The following is a 17,993-nucleotide window of genomic DNA, read 5'->3' on the forward strand; positions in this document are numbered from 1 at the left end:
CAGTGGTACCTCGGGTTACAGACGCTTCAGGTTACAGACTCCGCTAACCCAGAAATAGTACCTTGGGTTAAGAACCTTGCTTCAGGATGGGAACAGAAATTGCGCAGCGGTGGTGTGGCAGCAGCAGAAGGCCCCATTAGCTAAAGTGGTGCTTCAGGTTAAGAACAGTTTCAGGTTAAGAACAGACCTCCGGAACGTATTTAAGTACTTAACCCGAGGTACCACTGTACTTCGCATTGCCATAGGAAGGGACACTCTTGCACTATAGCTCAACAAAAGCCAAACTTTCGACTGGACTATGCAGCAAACTTTCCTAGGGAAAAGCAAGCCATCTGCAGGAAAGAACGAAGTGGGGGCTTTTCTCCACACAGCATCCGAGATTCATTTCCTACCTGATGAATTGAAAGGATCAGGCTGCATGGATTCAATCCGAGGAGAGAACTGGGTGGGTGACCTCATTTCATTGCTTTCACCAAACTGTGTCTTTGCTGTTCTATAAAATAGCACAAATGTAAACGAGGTGTGAACTGCTTTCACATCTCATTTAGGTAACAGATGAGGCATGAAATGCATTTCACAAGCACAAGTACTAGACCGGTACCGCTCAAGCTTATGGCAATGAAGAGCTGTTTTATCCCCTTGCAGTTCTGGATCCACTCTGAAAGTGGTTACTAAGTGTGGGGCAGGGGTGAGGGGAAGGATTATCAAGCAAGGGCATGTTTGCTATTTTTATTTGCTCTCCCGAAATATCGCGAGGAGTTGACATTCTCAGTTGCATAGATGGATGTAGTTATCTGTCTCACAGAAAAACCCCACTACATCCAGATGGTGCAAAATAATAATAAAAACGACAGTTTTAGCAGGCAAGCTGGAATTTCAGATCATTTGAAGAACTTTTACTTCTTCTTGTATTTAAAGACCCCAAATATTGTCTTCTAGCGCATCATATACACTGATGCTGTGATAGATAGAGACAGATAACTTGGGTCGAGGGGTTGCTCACCAGTACCTCGCATGGTATCTGAAAAAAGAGCTCCGTAAACATCCTCACAAAAACTCAAGAAAATAAAAATGCTGTTTGCTCTTCCTATGCTGCTCATGTTTGCACTAGAACCTTCTGGAACATTCAAGAACTTTCAGTTTGTTTCTGGAAAGAATGAACACACTCACACAGACCCCAGCAGGATCAGCCACTCCTACATTGAACAGGCCCCTATTCCACTGGATGCCAGGATTAGACATCCACTCTCCCTTCCATCTTGAACAGAGGACAGGTGCAAAAACCTCCTCTCTGTGAGAAAGTGCTGTGGCGGCTGGTGTAGATATCTTTTCTTCTATTGAAGCATGTTGTGGTCCTCTCTTTTTCTGCTTTTATCCAACTCTTTCAACTCTTCCTCATAGAATGCCTTCCTCCAGATATCAACCAGTGCTAATGTATAACGTAGATTTTTGGGGAATGCTTGAAAACCTCACACAGGTTCACTAAAAATAAAAGGAAATATCAATTAGGCACAGTATCATATGGCTATTTCTAAAGTCTCAAGGTATTGTTTCCCCCCCCATTTAATATTTCCCAAGTGGGTGCAATAACTTCCACCTTCAACAGAGGAGCCATCTGGGGAAATGTTAACACTTAAGAATGGAATCCAACTGATCTTTGCAGAATTGCAAATACAGATCACTGGCTGTTTACTCAGGAGTGCTGTTAGCTAGAAGGCCTCTTAGCTCCAGTTGTCAAAGAGGATTCATTACACTGGCATCTCACACAAAAATCACAAGGAGGAAGTAAATGTGACTGGGCAAGGTTCTCAATGTTACTTATGTAACTGCCTCTTGGGGCTAATTAGAACTGCTTTTGTAGTATGCAAGCTATACATTCCTTGAGATGCTTTCAAAAACAGTGTGTGATCTCCTCAGTGAGGTCCTGGGTTTTGTGCTGATTCTGCAACTCAGCTAAGCATCCCAAAGAATGTAACAATCTCTCTGATTAAAGTTCAGTGGAAAAGTGGAGGAACGAAACGGAATAATGGCCAGTGGCTTGTTAAATTGCTGTGGGATTTCTTCATCTTCCTAACTTGGTTAAAGGTTCATTGTTGTGTCCTGTTGTACAATCATGAGCTCTCTCATTTTGCAAAACTTTTTTCAATTAATTTGCTGATACTATTTTTTTTCCCCCTTCATGAAATGACTTCCACAAGCTAGGTTGTGGCAGTAAGTACTCTTGCGCATGCATATTGATAAATAGAACTGAGGGGGTAAATTGTGCTGGTTTAGTATTGATATTTTAAATTGTTTAATTGTTGGTCTTTCCTATGCCAAAAGCTTGGGACACTTTTTTCTAGGCTCAAGGACTACAAATTACTAAGAGATCTACTAGCAGATCCCAATCTATGTTCTGTCCTATCCTGGGCTAAAAGGTATGATCTGTTAGATATCACCCACTCACTCGAGAGGAAGCCCCACTGAACTCAGCTGGAGTAGACATGTATACACTAGACATGCTCTAGGATTGAGGTGGAAATGGTCCAACTCTGAGGTCTGCCCACATTCTGCTGGGTCCCATGGATGTCAAAAGCAGACAGTTGTGGTTCAAGGACCCAACCCCCGCGAAGTGAAATGAAGACACAAGGACACGTGATATAAGGTTGATGGGCTAGAAAAGGCCACAACTTTATTGATTACAGCAATGAAAAGGTATTGGCTTAGGCATTGGATCTCTAAAGCAAGTGGGTTTATTCACCAGTAGGTGGAGCCTGTTGATGCTAATCCAACTATAGGCTCACCCCTGCTGTCACCGAGGGTCGTGCCATGGCCTCCCGCCAAGCAGGCATCGGACAGAACACACGACCGCCAGATTCCTTTAACAGAATACCCCTAAAAATTGAAGGCATAGGCGATGGCCACACCTAGCCCTTCGACACACCACAACATATTATTCCAATGCCTAACCTACCCACCAATACCACAAAAGTTGTGACGATTGCTACGAGGTAGGCGAAAAAACCCAAAAGCCTAATGCCAAATGGAAAAACTCCTACCAGGCCCCCTAGACAACCAGGGCGACCAACCTAAGGTCCATAGCAAGGCCAATGACCTAAGCCCTAACTAAAAGGGAGTAGAGGGTGGGTGACTCGCGAGGGGACGACGACGAGGAATGAGGCCAGGGAGAAGCTGGCGCTGCAGCAAAAGGCTGCTGAACACACCCCCTCCGCGGCACCTGGTTGAGTGGCCACCGGGGGGGCGTGAGCGCCAGCCAGGTGAGCTGGAGGCAGGGGGCCAGGCCCCCTGCTGGGCGGTGCTCGGGCTCCCGCCCACAACCACTCCCCTCTCTTTCAGGGAGGAGAGTCTTTCTCCACTCACAATCCCCTAATTCTTAGCTTTCATTTTTTATTAAAAAACAAAACAAACCCCAGTATGTTTCTAGCATTTGAAGAACCTGAAATATGAGTAAAAATGTAGGGGCACTATCTTTCTCAGGCAGGCCACAAACTAGGTAGCACCACAAGCTGTTACATGCTGCAACACACAAGCTTTCCACAGTCAACCATTTCTCTTCCCAACCCCCCTCTAGTATTTCCCAGCCCATTGAGAAAGAATAAATGCAAATAGTTTTAAAAGTTAAAAAAAGGAATGTTTGTTGTAGAAAGTGAATCATGCTGTCCACAGTTGTACACTCTCTCTGTGTGTGTTAACAAATACTATTTCTTTAAATAAAAAACAACAACCCAAGCTGCTCAAACTAACAACCACTCACTTCTTGTGCGTGCCCACAAAGAGCTCGCTTTGAGCTGTTTGGAGGTGTGGTCTTGAAGGAAACAGCTCTGAGCATGCTCAGAACAGCTCCTGGGTCTATCCTGGGTCTATCTGACCAGTTAATGTCAGATACATGAGCTGAACTGAGAAAATGAGAACACAGGGAACTGAAAACGGCACAACCAGTGTAAATAACCAGTGGCTCTGGCACGATAAAAATGTTTTGTTTTGGGGGGTTTTGTTTGTTTGTTTTTGTTTTTGTTGTTTTGCTGCCTGGAGGCAGATGTGTGGGACCTCCTTGCCACAGCAATACTTTCAGCTTGATGTTGACTGAGTGGCACAGAAAGCTTATTGGCCAGAGACTGACAGAAAAGTATCCAAGACTCTGCATATTGAAATGCATTATGGGTAGATGGGTGGGGCAGGAAAGAGTGTGGAGGGGGTTTCTGAGAGAAACTTTTAAAAAATAATGCTGGGCATTTCACTTGGTAGGGCTGAGCCTTGGGATAACCTAATGGGGAGGAAGCATGCAGAGTGATCCACGTTTTGCCCTGTTCCCATGAGTCAATGGGAGGGAAATTACTTACTAGTGTAGATTTCAGCTGCTCACGAGGCACGTCCACACAACATGGAAGGTTAGGGGTTGACACTGGTGTGCTCCTTTCCTGTGATGCTCTCCTAAGCCATCTGGTACTCTGTTTTCAGCTGTTCCATCACTAGTCCTTCACCATCATTCTCGGGGGTTATGGTGGTTGACATCTTATTCCACCCTCATAGCTCCCTGGGCCTATCTCAGGGATAAGATTGCGCCCGAAACCTTCTTTTTTTAAGTTTTAGCAGTCTACTTTGCAACTTCAGATACTGCCAGTAGAAACGGCACTGGAAATTTCCTCACAGAACCATCTCAGATGAAACTAGTGCAAAATGTTCCTGCATAAACACCAACCAAAACAGAGGAACTCTCATTCTTTTAATATCAGGCCATAATAGAACAGATGCACTGGCCTGCTCCACTAAACAGCACACCAGTATACAATAATCTGCAGAAGGTCTGACAATTTATTCTATAACAACATAGCACTAAATGCAGAAGTGGAAACTCGGTTTAAAATTATCTGAGCCAGTAAAAGGGAATTGAATAAAAGCCTCTGATTTTATCTTCATACAATTACTGTACTGCTGTTGCTGTTATTAGCTAGCCATGATGATTATTAATCTCCTTTTGCACCTGGAAATAAAAAGGCAAGACATTTAACAATAGGTTTGCAAACTGGATCCATAAATGTATTAAATATAAAAGAAATTTGCAAAGGATCTCCTTGCAGGAGCTCGTCCTACACTCGAGTAGGACCCTGGCAGAGACACATGCCCAACTGGCATGTTCTCTCCCTCCTGGACAATCATTCGGGAGCTTCAAAAGCTTTCGTCTGCCCACACATCACAGCGACCGATGCCAACAGACATCGGCACACTTAGGGATCAGCAGAGTATTTGCAGTTTGCATGACAGATCTCAGCAACTCAGCATTTTGGCTAATCTACTTTATTTACATATAAACACACAGAGAGCACTGCAACATGGCTCCCTCTCTCTCTAGCATCAGGCAGCAAAGGGGAAAAGATCAAAGGACAATAGTCCGACGTCATGGAACACAGTAACGCAAACATCCTGTCTCCATCACTTCCCACTCTGTGGAGCCAAAACTTATACTGTCATGTGATAAACAACAATCCCATGACTGCCATCATGGAGCAGGAATTCTAACACTCCTATGGCTTAAGCCTGAAGGTTCCTACGACTCCCCATCACCACCAGTAACTAAATGTGGCTGAGAATTCCCTGACCCTTTTTTTTTAGTGTTAAGGGAAGTCATCCACGAGTAACAACCTCACAAATTCTTGGTGAATAGGATGATAGAAGGTGTAGGAGCTGGAGGAGTGGGTAAATGAAGCAAGGTTCCAAGACAAAGGTTCCAGTTCCAATCCCTGGCATGGCATCTCCTGGTAGGACTGTTAGGGGGGATGGAGGAGAAATTTGATTCAGTGTGCGTGTAAGGCAGAACCCATGAAATTGGCACTTTCTGAAACAATATGCAAACACAGCTATCCTTTGAAATGCACACTTTTTGCAATGCTGTTCTCCAACCCATCTTTACAAAAATGTATAGATTAGAGGCAAATGTGCATAAAAATAAAGATCTTAGTGAAAATAATATACAGCAATGTATTATATTAAGGAAATTGCTTGCAAAAAAATATGCACCTTTGTCAAAACTGCATATAAAAATGTGTTTATAGTGGTACCTTGGTTTAAGAACAACTTAGTTTATGAACAACTTGGATTAAGAACACTGGAAACCCGGAAGTGGGTGTTTTGGTTTGTGAACTTTGCCTTGGAAGCAGAACATGTTTCGCTTCCTGTCGAGTGTAAATTGAGTCCCCCGCTGCTATAGGAAAGCATGCCTTGGTTTAAGAACGCTTTGTTTAAGAACGGACTTCCAGAACGGATTAAGTTCGTAAACCAAGGTACCACTGTATTAGGAGACATTTGCACTAAAATGCTGGTGAATTTTTATGAGGGTTTTTTTAAAGGAAAAAAAAGAAAATAGCAAATGGCTGCAAAATGTGGAGAACTGAATTTAAGGCTGGGGAAATGGGAAACTGAGAAACTAAGAGAAGTTATGTTGACAGATCCTTCAATCCCTAACTGGCAGAGCCTGAAACCTTGGAGAGCTACTGCCAGTATAGACTGCCAAACCATTTGAACCTTTGGACACAGATGGACTGTCTTAGCCTCACACTGCAACAGCTACCAGAGAACAACAATCATTAACTCAGCAAGAACTCAGTTGTACTTAGCAATCAATTACACTTAACAAGCACATAGCTAAACTTCAGAACTCAGTGCTCCAAGAGGCATTGGTGGCCACCAGCTTCATACTAGCTGCTGGGGATTTCAGGTGGGAGTGCTGCAGTGCTCAGCTCCTACTTATGAACTTTCTGTAGACATCTAGTTGGATACGGTGAGAACACGATGTTGGATTAGGTAGACCTTTGGTTCTTCTTATGTTTTTAATTGACTTCAGTGTGAGAGAGCTCACCCAAAGATCTGTATGAACTTACAAAGTCCAGTAAAAATAAAAAAATTCCTTCCTTCCAGTAGCACCTTAAAGACCAACTAAGTTAGTTCTTGGTATGAGCTTTCGTGTGCATGCACACTTCTTCAGATATACTGTGTATCTGAAGAAGTGTGCATGCACACGAAAGCTCATACCAAGAACTAACTTAGTTGGTCTTTAAGGTGCTACTGGAAGGAAGGAATTTTTTTATTTTGACTATGGCAGACCAACACGGCTACCTATCTGTAACTAAAGTCCAGTAACTTAGACTATGTGTTATACTTTGGAACACAGAGAATAATTTAATTTAATGCACTAATTTAATTTCATTATCCTCACCACGGTAGAGTTCTTGATTCTTACCTTTAACAAGAAAACGGAATGGCCAGTATGTAAACTTTAAAAATGCAAATAAAATAAAAAATCAGGAAAACGTTGTGGAGCAGGTGGGGAAAGCTGACAAAAAAATGCAGACTGCAATCCTATACACACTCACCTGGGAATAAGGCCTATTGAGCTCTATGGGATTCACTTTCGAGTAGACATATGCATAGCACTGTGCTGTCAAGCCAATGTTTCTTACTGCCTTATGTTTCTTACTAACTCATCCTTGCAGACAGCTTCAGCTTCACAGAGTGTCATTACTTCAGAGCTCTCGGTAAAGGACTGAATTCTCTAGCCCCTGTAAACAAGGGCAAAATGGGCACTTTCATGCGCTCGGTGCCATGAAATTTGCTTTTCTTTTATCTGCTCTGCCACAGGAGCTGACAACTGCTGGGAACTTGAGTACTGCAAGGAGTCAGGCTAATTATAGGGTGGCTATGCAGGTGAATACAATAAAATTTTATACATCTGAAGTCTTCTAAAAGACTGCCAGCTCGTCAAGCACAGTGTGAGAAATTTTGCTAATGGGGCTGTTTAGAGGCATCCCTCCCGTGATTGATGTTGCATTTCCTAGACTAGCTTTGATGCCTTTTCCGGCATCGGCCTCATGTGTCAGAGCACACCCTGCCTTAGAATGGCACAGGGTTTCCAGATGACAAAAAAAACCCCCAAAAAATGGCAGATCCAGTTTCCACAATGCAACCATTATTGTTATTATTTTACTGTGCCCACCTAAAACCACTGGGCTCTGCCCCTCCTGGTACTACCCATTCCCCAGACCTGCTCTAGACTCTGCCCCCCTGACTGGACCAGGTACCAGGATGTTTTGGTGCAACGCTATGGTTGGAATGGTTCCTATTCGCCTCTCCATCCAATAACTCCAAATGGAAGCAAGGGGGAAGATGCAACGCAGCGAGAATCGTGTTTAGCAGAAAATAGAGGCCCCTGAAAAGTTTTACTGACAGCAAATAAGAATCCCAATAATCAACCCCCTGTATAGCAGTAAAAATTGGCTATAGAAATAATTCCCTCTATTGTCAACGGTGCCTCCTTTGTTCCCAATGTAAGTGACTTGACAAGGATTTCCAAGGAGAGCACCAGCCAAATTGAAAGCTTGAAGGGTGAGGATTAGCTAAGCCGAGACATTAATGATGTGGCATGCATGGGGATGGAGCAAAGGGGCAACCATGTTGCATGGGCAAAAAATGGGTATTTCAGATTTTGGAAAGCAAGTGGCACCTGCCTGCACGCCGTGATTCTGCAGAAGTACAGGCTAGCCACTGTGCACAAAATGCAGCTTCCATTTTAAAAGGAAATAAAGTTCTGTTAACTTTTGAATAATACTGTAGGTAGGGCAACCGCTTGGAAAAAAATAGATATTTGGGGAAATAATACTTTTAGAGGTTAAGACCTACAAAGACTACAGACAGGTGAATATATATATATATATATATATATATATATATATATATATATATATATGTTTTCGTAGATTTTCACGGGTACAGGAATGCAGGTTTTGGTGTCTTCGGGTGTCTTCCCGTGTAAGAGTTGGGGTGTCTAGGCGACGTTTCGACGAGGTCTCAAGATGACGAGTGAGACCTCGTCGAAACGTCGCCTAGACACCGCAACTCTTACACGGGAAGACACCCGAAGACACCAAAACCTGCATATATATATATATATATATATATATATATATATATATATATATATCTTAATTCAGTTCACTATATGTCAATTTGCATTTTTTTGGGGGGGGGACCCTCCTCACATCAATTGTCAGCATTTTAGTGTACATTTATCTTAGTACAACTTTCTGCATGCAATTTTGCCTACACATTTTTGCAAGCCATTCCTCCTAATATGGTGCTTCTTTCTCCTAAGATATGCACTTTTGGCAGGCTCTCCTGAATATACACACTTTTGTACCCTTTTTTTGTTTGAGAAACACATCACAAACTAGAGATGGGTGAATCTGTCAGTTTGGGTTCTCAAAGTTTCTCATTTTTCCAATCTTAAATTCAGTTCTCTACATTTCTGCAGCAATTTGTCAATTTTGATTTTTTTAAAAAAAAACTCATGAAAATCCAGCATTTCAATGTAGATTTCGCCTTACACATATTTGCAAGGAATTTTCCCTAATGTGATGCATGTTTGTATACAGGCATGTAAATGCATTTTTAGCCTAATATATGCAATATTGCACATACTTCTGATTCTGCTGACATCCATCTGCATTTCTTTTTAACATCTGGATCCTATACCAGTGCCCGGATTTGGTCTCTCAGTAAAGGTAAAGGATAAAGGGACCCCTGACTATTAGATCCAGTCGTGACCAACTCTGGGGTTGCGGTGCTCATCTCGCTTTATTGGCCAAGGGAGCTGGCGTACAGCTTCCGGGTCATGTGGCCAGCATGACTAAGCCGCTTCTGGTGAACCAGAGCAGTGCACGGAAACACTGTTTACCTTCCCGCTGGAGCGGTACCTATTTATCTACTTACACTTTGACATGCTTTTGAACTGCTAGGTTGGCAGGAGCAGGGACCGAGCAACGGGAGCTCACCCCGTCACGGGGATTCGAACCGCCAACCTTCTGATTGGAAAGCCCTAGGCTCTGTGTTTAACCCACAGCGCCACTCACATCCCTTGATCTCTCAATAGTTCCATGTAAATAGCATTGGCCAGATGTATTGCAGTGAATGAATCCTAACAAGACATTGCCCCTACAGATGGATGGTTCTCTTTTTTTTTTTTTAAATAATTTTTATTAATTTTCCACACATATAATAAAACAAATAACAAAACAAAACTCTACAAGACATACAAACAAATAAACATGTATAATTTCTTAAACTTATTTTCATATACCTTCTTTCCCGGATTTCCCCATACCTCCCTTTTTCTGCATCCTTATGTTAACCCTTTCTCAGCAACCCTTCATTCAATTAATTCGCTCATTTTCGTTTTGCATTCTTTAAAATTATGATTTACCGCTGCAATTCTCTATTTCTTATAACCATAACATCTCAGCCATCATCAATTTTACAACAGTCTTTAAGATATTTTTTGAATTTCTTCCAGTCTTCTTCCACCGTCTCTCTCCCCTGGTCACGGATTCTGCCGGTCATCTCTGCCATTCCCATGTACTCGATCACCTTCGCTTGCCATTCTTCCAGAGTAGGTAGCTGCTGCGTCTTCCAATACTTTGCCAGAAGAATTCTTGCCTCTGTGGTAGCATACATAAAAAATGTTTTGTCCTTCCTTGACACCAATTGGCCTACCATGCCCAGGAGAAATGCCTCTGGCTTTTTCAAAAATGTCCATTTAAGGACCTTTTTAATTTCATTATAGATCATTTCCCAGTAGGCCTTTACCCTCGGGCAGGTCCACCAAAGGTGGTAGAAGGTACCTTCAGTCTCATTACATTTCCAACATTTGTTACTGGGCAGATGATAAATTTTTGCAAGTTTGACTGGGGTCATGTACCACCTATAGATCATTTTCATTATATTCTCTCTTAATGCATTACAAGCTGTAAACTTAATACCTGTATTCCATAACTGTTCCCAGTCATCAAACATTATGTCATGACCTGTGTCTTGTGCCCATTTGATCATAGCTGATTTTACTGTTTCATCTTGTGTATTCCACTTCAGCAGCAAGTTGTACATTCTCGACAAGTTCTTAGTATTGGGTTCTAACAATTCTGTTTCTAATTTCGACCTCTCCATCTGGAAACCTATTTTCCTGTCCTGTTTAAATACCTCGTTTATCTGATGGTAGTGCAACCAATCTCGTACCTTAGACTTTAATTTATCAAAACTCTGCAATTTAACGCTTTCACCATCTTGTTCTAAAATTTCACAATACTTTGGCCATTTGGATTCCATATTTAGTTTTTTTATCTCTTTAGCCTCCATTGGTGATAACCACCTAGGGGTTTTACTTTCCAGCAAATCCTTGTATCTTATCCAAACATTATACAGTGCTTTCCTCACAATATGGTTTTTAAAGCCTTTATGCGATTTTACCTTGTCATACCATATATATGCATGCCAACCAAATCTATTGTCATACCCTTCCAGATCCAAAATATCTGTATTCTCAAGAAGTAGCCATTGTTTCAGCCAGCAAAAAGCTGCCGATTCATAGTAAAGTCTCAAGTCCGGCAGGGCAAAACCCCCTCTGTCTTTTGCATCAGTTAAAATCTTAAAGTTTATTCTGGGCTTTTTGCCCTGCCAGACAAATTTTGATATGTCTTTTTGCCACCTCTTGAAGCAGTCCATCTTATCCAAGATCTGGAGTGTCTGAAATAAAAACAACATTCTAGGCAATACATTCATCTTGATGACAGCAATTCGGCCTAACAAGGAAAGTCTCAACCTTGACCATATTTCTAGATCTTTCTTCACCTCTGCTCAACATTTTTCATAATTGTCTTTAAATAAATTTACATTTTTAGAAGTCAAGTTCACACCCAGGTATTTCACCTTTTTTGTTATTGTTAAACCTGTTTCACTCTGAAACTTCTCTTTTTCTGCCATTGTTAAATTTTTCTCCAACACTTTGGTTTTTTGCATGTTCAATTTAAATCCTGCTACTTGACCAAATTTCTCAATTAGTTCTAAGACTCTTTTAGTACTAGTCTCTGGCTGTTGCAAAGTCAATACCAAATCATCTGCAAATGCCCTTAATTTATAGTCTTTTGCTCCGAGCTCAACACCTTTAACCAATTGGTCCCCTCTAATCATGTTCAGCAAGACCTCCAGGACTGTTATAAAAAGTAAGGGTGATATTGGGCATCCCTGTCGTGTACCTTTTTCTATAGGAATCTCTTCCGTTACCACATTGTTAACAATCAACTTTGCTTTTTGCTTAGAGTATATAGCACCTATACCGTTTTCAAATCCTTGGCCTACCCCCATCCCTTGAAGATTCTTCTTCATAAAGGTCCAACAAATGTTGTCAAAGGCTTTCTCCGCATCCACAAAAATTATGACTGCTTTTCTATTAATCTTTACTTCCAGCAACTCTAAAATGTCTATAATGTTCCTTACATTGTCTGACATATGTCTCCCTGGGAGAAAGCCTGTTTGGTCCTTATGAATCTCCTGCACCAAAACTCTCTTCAGTCTTTTTGCTAAAATGTCTGCAAAAATTTTGTAATCCACATTGAGTAATGATATAGGGCGGTAGTTCTTAACCTGATTCTTTTCGACTTCCGGCGAGCCGCGATCCCAGCGCAAGCAAGGGTTTGCACCGCGTGGTGAAGCCCGAGCTATTCTGAAGGATTGGGGCGACTCCAGGGCGCGGAGACCCCTCAAACTCTTTGGAAGGGTGTCCGAAGAGTCTAGTTCCCAGCACGACCGGAGAAAGGATCAAACCGGCTACCAGGTAACCCCGAGAGAGGCGACGAGAGTAGCGGAAAGATCCAGCGGGTCCGGGGAGCCATTTTCTTACCTTCAGATAGCGAAGCCCTGCGCTTGCAGGAAGAGCGGCTTGTTTTCAAAAAAAGGAGACTCCGATATTTGCAACTTTGTGGCCAAGAGGGGAAACAAAGAAGTTTCGGAGTAACAAAGAGAGATGAATGGAGTTCAGCGGGTGGCCGAAATCAACTAAGACACGGCAGGAACGCAGTATAAAAAGAAAGTGAGTGACTTGCCCGGGCGGAAATATAGTTTCTTTTTCGGCTTTCCCCCCCTCATGAAAGTAACGCTGTTATAAAGGGAGAAGGGGAAGAAAAGAATTTCAGAGGGGAAAGGAAAGAAACCGGAAGGGTCCAGGTGAGAGGGAGAGCGGAGGTCCCTGATCTTTGGTGATTTCTGACTCTACTGGCGAGTAGAGGTTGGGAAGGTTACGGGCAATTCCGGAAGAGAAGCCTTGCCGCCATTTGAAATAGGAGCGTTTGTGCGAAGAAAAGCGAAATTACGTTACTACGTGTCAGCGATCTATAGAGAACTATACACCTTATCAGGAACTGCATATGGGAACAGGAGTAAGAAATGCGAACTCTGAGGACAATTTAAAGATTTGGTAAGAGCGGATGCAGATTTGGGGTAGAAGCGGGAGTTAATTGGGAGAGCTTCTGAGGGCAAAATGGAGCATGTGAGTGGCGTTTAGACTTTCTATCCTTCCTCCTCCTGGCTCTCCCCCCCTCCCCCTCCATTAGATACCCGTTGTGCTCCCGTTCCTATCTACCCAACCCCCCTCCCCCTTTGTTAAACTCCCTGAAGTTCCCGTAATTTAGGGACTAAGCGACAGGCGAACTAGAGAAGAAGCATCGGTCTCTGGATATTGCAGTCTGCCGCCAGGAATATCAGACACCCTAAAGACTTATTTTTGAACTATAAAAAGACTTTGTTTGATAAATAAGACCACGACCAGAACTGTGAGAATACGCTACGATAACTCGCTAAGATTTAATTTCATTGTTTTGGAATGTTATATAAGAGTTTATAGTTTATTGTTTTAGAAAAGATAAATTATAACAAGGGAAAGAAGCGAACGTAAGGAAACTGTGGGAGAGATTAAGAACGATAAACGCGGGTGGAAAGGGACGGTGGGGAAAAGAATTACATAAAATACAAGATGTCTCACATAGGAAGGAAGGGAGCAAACGGGGGTACACCTGTAGAGAGGAGAGGCTCTAAACAGGAAACGGACTTTAAGACAGACATTCTGAGGATGTTTGCAGAGATTAAACAAAGTCAAGCAAATGTTGAACATAAGTTAGAATCGGTGGATAACAGAATTGGGAAATTAGATAGAAAAATGGAGGAAACTGTGAATGAAATTAAGGGCCAAATAAAAGAAATAGCTAGGAGAACGCAGCTTACAGAAGAAGGTCTGAAAAAGACAAAGGTAGAGATAAGAGAGGTTAGAAGAGAGAAGGAGAAGATCAGAGCAGATGTGACGGAAATATGTAAGACACAGGAAGAGATAAAAGATATTATAGCAATGAACGAATTGAGGCAAAGGGAGGTAAATCTTAGGCTGAGAGCAATCCCAGAGACACAGAATGAGAATATAAAAGAAAAGCTAACGAAGGAGTTAGCAGAATGGATGGGTTTGCCTGTAGAAGAAATGGCCAATAGTATACTAAACGTGTTTAGAATGCGTGTTAACACAACAAAAGCAAAGAAATTTCCGGGCGATTGTCTGATCACATTTGATAATAAAGCAGTGAGAGACAGGATCCTCCAAAGGAATAGAGAAAAAAGATTGAATATAGATGGAAATTATATAATTATTTTTAAAGACGTCCCAATAAGATTGCTCAAAAAGAGAGATGCTTATAAACCTTTGGTGCAAACACTGAGGAAGAATAGGGTGGAGTTTAGGTGGGAATTCCCGGAAGGGATAACATTTACATATAGAGGTAAAAAACATAAGTTGACAAACCCTGAAGAAACCGGGAAATTCCTTAGGAAGTACAAAGAACTTAAAGCGGAAACTCAAGAGGTAGGAAGAGCGGAGGGAGCCTCTCCAGAAGAATTACCAGAAGAATTAAAAGTGTTGGAGGAGGGGGAGGGGGGGGAGGATGAGTCGGAGGAGGAGGAGGAGAAAGAAGAGGAAACAGAGGATCCAGAAAATATATAACGGATAGAAAATCTCAAAAATAACAAAAGGCTAATATACGGGCTATGGGGTTAAAAATTAGGAGTTGGAATGTTAACGGGATGAATGATAAAAGAAAGAGAAATAAAATCGAACAATGTCTAAAGAGGAGAAACCTGGATGTTATCTGTCTCCAGGAGACACATGTGGCCAGAAAGCACAGAAAAGTGCTAATCAACAAACGGTTGGGAAATGAGTATGAAGCCCTGGATAGGGTAAAAAAAAGAGGTGTGGTATTGTACATCAGTAATAAGATAGAAGCAAAAATAATGTTTAAAGATGAGGAGGGGAGGATGATAGCGGTAAATATCAACTGGCAGGGAGAAAAAATATTGTTAGTGGGGATATATGCTCCGAATGGCAGCAAAACTGAATTCTTCAAGAAACTAGAAGAAAAATTAATGGATTATGCTGACCAAAAAATAATTCTAATGGGGGATATGAATGCAGTCGTCTCACTTGAGATGGACAGACTTAGAGATAGAGCAAACAAAGAAGGGAAGTTGCCAAAATCTTTTTTCTCTATGGTGGAAAACTGCGGATTAGTAGATATTTGGCGCTTGAGATACCCGCTAGAAAAGCAATTCACCTTCTATTCAGAACCCAACCAATCCTTTTCTCGAATAGATCAGATCTGGATTTCTAAAGAAATATGCCCAAGAATTAAAAATATAGAAATAAAGCCAAAAGTAATCTCAGATCATAACCCACTAGAGATGGAATTGGACAGCTATGAGAAAAGGTCTTATAGATGGCGATTAAAAGATTACCTGTTGGATGATCAAAAGGTGGTGGAAATGGCAAAGAAAAAATTGACGGAATATTTCAAGGATAACTGGGGTAAAGGAACGAAAGAAAGTACAGTCTGGGATGCCAGCAAGGCGGTCATAAGAGGATTTTTCATCCAACAGAACGCAATAAAAAACAGGAACAGAGAAAGAAATAAAGAGGAAATTCTAAGACAAATAATGATAAACGAACGAAAACTAGTCCAGAAACCTAACTGTACAGAAACAAAAGAAAGAATAAAAATCCTTCAAACCCAGTTTGCCACAATAATAAACAGGGAGGTGGAATGGAATATAAAAAGACTTAAACAAAGGAACTTTGAACATGCTAATAAACCAGGCAAATGGCTTGCCTGGCAAATTAAAAAAAGGAAAGAACAAGGGATAGTTAATAAAATAATAGTAGAAGGGGAAGAAAGAACAGACCCTAAAGGAATAAGGGGTGAGTTTATGAGTTTCTATGGCAACTTATATAATGACCAAGAAAAGATAGGACAAAGGAAGATAGAAAGATACCTGAGAGAGAAAGGGGGACAAAAAATTCCACTGGAGGGAAAACAAAGACTGAATACACCTATTGAAAACAAGGAAATAGAGGAGATAATTAAAAATTTGAAGAGGGGAAAAGCCCCAGGCCCAGACGGGTTCACGGCAGGCTATTATAAGGAAATGAAATCAGTCTTAGTGGAACCCCTGAAAAAGACAATGAATATAATATTAAAGAAAGGGGAAATCCCGGAAACCTGGAAAGAGGCGTTTATCACATTCCTACCCAAACAAGATTCGGACCTAACCCAAGTCAGAAATTTTAGACCAATCTCATTGTTGAATGTAGACTATAAGATATACGCAGGAATCCTGGCCAGAAGACTAAAAGATGTACTGGCAGATGTTATTCATAAGGATCAGGCGGGATTTCTGCCAGGTCGGCAGATGAGAGACAACATAAGACACATTGTGGACATGTTGGAATTCCTGTCTATTAGGTTTAATAAACAAGTTATAATGATGTTCATCGACGCCGAAAAGGCGTTTGACAATGTGGTATGGAATTTTATGTTAAGAAATCTGGAGTACATGGGTGTAGGTAGTGATTTTTACAATGGGGTGAAAGCAATATACACGGAACAGAAGGCCAAGTTGATTGTAAATGGAACAATAACGGAAGAGATCGAGATAAGGAAGGGAACAAGGCAAGGATGCCCTCTCTCTCCGTTACTATTCATAACAGTGTTAGAAACCCTCCTAAACTCTATAAGGAAAAACGATAATATAAAAGGGGTGACTCTAGGCCAGAACGTTTACAAAACCAAGGCCTTCGCGGATGACTTAGTAGTGATGACGGAAGAGCCATTAACATCAATAGGAGAGATAATGAGAGAGATAGAAGCATTCGGAAAGGTGGCTGGATTTAAATTAAATAAGACCAAAACAAAGACGATATATAAGAATGTGGACCCAAAGACAACAGAATTAATCCAACAGCAATGGCAGATAGGGAAAGCAAAGAAAGTTAAATATCTCGGCATCTGGATAACATCTAAAAATATGGATCTTTATAAAAATAACTACGAGCCGGTATGGAGGGAAATAAGGAAAGACTTAGAGAAATGGGGACGTCTAAAATTATCTTTATGGGGAAGAATAAATATGATAAAGATGAATGTTTTACCAAGACTGATGTTTCTGTTTCAGTCCATACCTATAATAAAAGGAAGTAAGACTATAAAAGAATGGCAGAGAGTAGTTTCGAGGTTCATATGGCAGGGCAAAAAGCCCAGAATCCAATTCAAATTGCTTACAGATGTAAAAGAAAGGGGGGGGTTTGCGCTGCCAGATCTTATGCTATACTATGAGGCGACATGTTTAAGTTGGCTAAAAGACTGGGTCAATTTAGAGAATACGGAATTACTTGATCTGGAGGGTTTCGATAACCACCTTGGCTGGCATGCCTACATGTGGAAAAGTGAAACGAAAAAACACAGGGGATTCAGAAACCATATTTTTAGAGGACCGATAATAGAAGTGTGGGAGAGATATAAAAACATACTAGAACCGAAAACACCCCATTGGTTAGCACCACTCGAAATAATAAATAGGAAAACCATCAATATGGGAGGTAACCGGGTAACATATAACCAACTAGTAACTAAAGTGGATGGGAAATGGAGAATTAAACCCTACGAGACGATTAGAGAATATGTATACGATTGGTTTAGTCACCAACAGATTAATCAGATGTTTAGTAGAGACATCAAAGAAAGAGGGTATGTAGACAAAGACTCAAAATTCCAGACGGAAATAATAAACAGTAAGGTGAAAAATATATC

General features: G+C 41.4%; 1 long non-coding RNA gene across 1 annotated transcript; it reads right to left on the minus strand.

The window, feature by feature from the left end:
- Positions 1-715: 715 nt before the first annotated feature.
- LOC310690357 lies at positions 716-4,750 on the minus strand. Its single transcript, XR_014518051.1, has 2 exons — positions 4,341-4,750; positions 716-1,482 (listed from the first exon to the last, which is right to left on the minus strand). It is a non-coding gene; the product is annotated as an uncharacterized lncRNA (long non-coding RNA).
- Positions 4,751-17,993: the final 13,243 nt, after the last annotated feature.

Source organism: Podarcis liolepis (assembly GCF_965112155.1).
Source record: "Podarcis liolepis genome assembly, chromosome: 12".
NCBI classification, from domain to species: Eukaryota; Metazoa; Chordata; class Lepidosauria; order Squamata; family Lacertidae; genus Podarcis; species Podarcis liolepis.